Source organism: Chionomys nivalis, chromosome 18 (genome assembly GCF_950005125.1).
Source record: "Chionomys nivalis chromosome 18, mChiNiv1.1, whole genome shotgun sequence".
In the NCBI taxonomy this organism is placed as follows: Eukaryota; Metazoa; Chordata; class Mammalia; order Rodentia; family Cricetidae; genus Chionomys; species Chionomys nivalis.
This window is the reverse complement of record NC_080103.1, coordinates 10,821,667-10,826,543: the sequence shown is the minus strand read 5'-3', so window position 1 is coordinate 10,826,543 and position 4,877 is coordinate 10,821,667.

The window sequence follows — 4,877 nt, the reverse complement described above, 5'->3', positions numbered from 1 at the left end:
ACTAGGCTTTTATAGGACAGAAGTAATCCATTGATCTTAGGAACCAAAAACTGAGTGCAACTCCAAATGAAAGTAATAAACACAATGACATCCTCAATTTTCCTGATGCTCATACTACTAGTTTTCACAATAATCTTTAATTCACTAATGTAACAAGCATAGTCACTTTCCTACCTATGTAATTCTGTGCATTAAATACGCATTCTTTATTATCCTTCTTCCACTATCCTCATTCTTTAACTCTGACACAGAACTCATAATCACCATGTGACATTGGGTTACTTATTTATTCATTTATTTTTGTTTTTTTTTTTTGAGACAGGGTTTCCCTGTGCTTTTGGAGCCTGTCCTGGAAGTAGCTATATTAGACCAGGCTGGTCTCGAACTCACAGAGATCCGCCTGCCTCTGCCTCCCGAGTGCTGGGATTAAAGGCGTGCACCAACACCGCCCGGCTGACATTGGGTTACTATTGGTACTATAAACCTATCTTTAAGTCTAAGTTTGACTTCTTCTCAAGTATTTTCCTACCAGTAGCTCTATTGGTCACATGATCAATTATGGAGTTTTCCACACAATATATACACCTAGATCCACACCTAAATCGACTTATTAAATACTTACTGTTATTCTTAATTACTATAGGTATCCTAACCTTAGGTAATAATCCATGCCAACTTTTTATTGGCTGAGAAGGCGTAGGAATCATGTGTTTCCTATTAACTGGCTGATGGTGTGGTTGAGCTGACGCAAACAGAGCAGCCCTACGAGCTATCCTCTATAATCGCATTGGCGATACTGGGCTCTTCCTAGCAACAGCCTGATTCTGCATAAGCTCCAACTCCTGAGAACTCCAACAAATCTTCATGGTAGATAACACAAATATTGTCCCCCAATAGGTCTCCTGATCGCAGCTACAGGTGAATCAGCACAATTTGGCCTACACCCGTGACTCCCACCACCATAGAAGGACCAACTCCTTCACTCAAGCACTATGGTTGTAGCAGTGATTTTCCTCCTAATCCGATTCCAACCCCTTACCTCTAACAAGCACAGTCTTAACAGCTATACTATGCTTAGGTGCAATCACCACTTTATTTACAGCAATCTGTGCACTCACCCAAAATGACATCAAAACAAACTGTAGCATTCTCCACATCAAGCCAATCGATCTGATAATAGTAACACGAGTATTAACCAAGCTCACCCATCCTTACACATCTGCACAGGTGCGTTCTTTAAAGCCATATTGTTTATATGCTCCGGATCCATTATCCACAGTCTAAATGACGAACAAGGCATTCGAAACATAGGTGGCCTAGCAAAAGCCATACCATGTACATCCTCATGTTTGACCATTGGTACCTTAGCCCTCACGGCAATGCCTTTCCTCACAGGCTTCTCCGCAAATTATTGAAGCTGCCAACACCTCCTATATCAGCGCCTGAGCCCTCTTAGTAACACTAGTAACCACCTCAATAACAGCTGTTTATAGCATACAAATCATCTACTTTGTTTTAATGACTAAACCTCAATTCCCCTCTTCAATTATAGTGAAAGAAAATGACCCATTACTAATTAACACAATCAAACACCTAGCCCTAGGAAGCATTATAGCAGGGTTCTTCATTTCTTACAACATCCCACCCACAAGGGTCCAAGTTATAACTATACCGTGATACTTAAAACCCACAGCATTAATAGGAACCATGGCAGGATTTGCCATTGCATTAGAACTCAATAATTTAACAAATAATCTCTCACCGACCACACCCTCGCCCACTAACGTATTTTCTACCTCCCTAGGTACTTCCCAACAATTATACATCAAATCCTCCCTCTCAACACACTTAATATAAGCTTTAAAACAGCTTTAACCCTACTAGATCTTATGTGACTTGAAAAATCTATTCCCAAAATCACCTCCACATTCCATACCTACATCTCTTCAACCCTTAGTGATCAAAAAGGAATAGTTAAACTGTACTTCCTTTCATTCCTGATCACACTACTACCTATCCCAATCTTACAAGTACTTACTCACCCCAAGTAATCTCAAAGATAATAAAATAATAAAATATTTTATATATCATTATATTATAATGTGTATGAATAATATATAAGATAATAAAAGCCATCACAGCTAACCACATTGAAATTATCCTGAGTAATTTGTAGTACATTATTGATCTTTGGGTGGTGTTTATTGGCTTAGTGGCATTATCACATTCGAGGTAGAATCATCACTGTGGGTCCCAATCATTCTTTTGGAGACCAGAAATTGTTGTGAGGAAATTTATCACTTACTGGAGAAAACTTAAACACAGTGTCAGATGCTGCAGTCTTAGGTTTGTAAAAGGATCATGACCTATGAAATACATCTGGGATATCCAGGCTTAATTCCTAAACATCTAATCAAACTCAAACCTGAAATCATGTACAGGAAGCTACAGGAAACCTAAAGTCAGCCTTAGTTAGTAATTTATGATATAATTAATATCAAAACAGAAAGTTGAAATTTTTAGATAGTTCTTATACCTTCAGAAAATTTCTAAAAAGTCAAAATAAGTTCAAGGAGAAAGAGGTTTGTGACAATAATGGTCCCTAGATTTTGATTTTCTTCTGTCCCATACCAGGTGGCTATTCTGATAAGAGAGAGAGATTTTGAATTTTCTTTTAACAACATGCTTAGGTTTAGAGAAGGGGAGAGCCACACTCCAACTCCAAAGCCAGCTTTAGTTGTTTTTTTTCTCTCTATTTATTGTGTACACAGTGTTCTGTCTGCATGTGTGCCTGCATGACAGAAGAGGGCCCCAGATCTCTATACAGATGGTTGTGAGCCACCATGTAGTTTCTAGGAATTGAACTCAGGACCTCTGGACGAGCAGCCAGTGCTCTTAACCTCTGAGCCATCTCTCCAGCAACCCCAGCTTTAGTTTTTAACTGAGTTGAGGCTACATAAAGACCACCTGTTTATATGTCTGTAGAGACCAGCAGAAACAGACATTTTGAAGGTTTATGAAATTTACCCTGTAAAAAGTATTCTACACCATTAAGCCGTATTACTCCTTTCCTTTGTATTTTTTTCAGACGGTTCTACCTTTTTATTTGATTTTTCATTTGTCCAAAGGTCTTTATATTTCTCAGTTGGATGTTTTTATTTTCCTGGAAAGGCAAAAACAAAACCCGACCTGACCCTAATTTGATGAGTTTTCCCTTTCATCAGGTTGTATTGCCACATCAACTGAAGAACTATCACCTCTCCTGATTAAGGGGTCTCTCCTCTTTGAATTAAATCTTTATCAATATTGATGATGTCCATAGTTTTTCTTCTCTGGTGGAAAAAAAGCAAAACCTCCCCCAGCATAACACATATCCTGGTTTGCATTCTGAGGTCAACAGATCTTTAAAGTATATTGGATAATTTTATTAGGTGGGTTTTTTTTCTGTTTTCCAATGTCTTGCTGCAGCTGTTGTTACCTTTTCATGTAGCTTTCAAATTTTTAAAGTCAATAAAGCACTGTGCAGTCTATCTCAGGGGTCTTTATTACCCCTTTGTGTTCATTAAGCTTTTCTTTGAAAATGTAATTAGATCTTCCTATAAATGCTTGTCCTGTAGGATTGTGTGGTACATCTGTAATATGCTTATAGTTGTAATTCGTGAAAAAAAACTGTTTCATTTTACTAGAAATATATGCTGAAGTATTGTCCGTCTTAAGTTGTACAGGTTTTCTTATGATGTGCGTTTGTAGATGTGTAACCATAGCAAACTTTTTGGAACTCAAAGCAGTTGCTCATTGAAAACCTGAATATGGTGTTGAACATGGTGGCATATATCTTTAATCTCAGCACTTGGGAGGCAGAGTCAGGTTGATCTCTGTGAGTTCAAGGCCAGTCTGGTCTAAAATGTGAGTTTCAGGACAGCCAGGACTATTACACAGAGATATCCTGTCTCAAACAAACAAACAAAATCAAAACAAAATAATCCACCAAAACCCCCACAAAACCTGAATATGCATCAATGAGGGAATGTACAGATATTAATTTTCCAAACCCTGCAAAGTGAAACACATCCACTTGCCAGATTCTATTTTTTTGAGCACCCTTTGGGTTAATCCCTGCAGGTAGTGAAGTTTGGTTATACAGAGAATAAGTATGACATTTCCTTCAAATTTCTGTGGTTTGTTGCCAAGAGACCGAAAATTCCTTTTTCAAACCCCTTCTATTATCATGGTGTTTCTTATGCAGTTCTGAGGTTTCTAGCACATGTCCTACTAATTGTTATGCCCAGAGTCCAGATGCCCAAAGACCACCGAGAGACCAAGTCCAGATGCAAAAGCAAAAATCTTAATTTCGAGTTTGAACTCGGGTCCTGTGTCTTTCTGACACAGTGGTGGAACAGGAGAGACCTTGAGCAGCAGGTATTTATTGTGGTTACAGCACAATAAAAAAGGGCTAAGGGATCTTGAAATCTGCATAATTAGAGACCCAGGACTGGTGTTTGCCCAGGCTCGGGGTGCTTGGCTTGAGTTGATTGATCAGCAAAGGCTGCAAGGAAGTTGCCCCAGCAGGAGTGTGTGAGGTCTGGTCTAGAGGCATGTAGAACTTGGTAGGAAATGTCCAATAGTCCCAGGAGTGGATCTGGGTCACAGCTCGGCATCTGGTGTTGGGCCGGACCACGGAGTAGGAGGGCGAGTGGTAGTGGACTTTGGGAGAACTGGCGCAACCAAAACCTGGTTAGGTCCTATAGGAACTCATGGATTCTTTGGGGTCAGAAGGAGCTGGAGAGTATAAGGAATTCCTCTGTGAGCCTTAGTCGGTTGATATAGCCTGATCCGCCCTTTGCCAAAGGACCTTGAGGGATTGGGGGTTGCTGGAA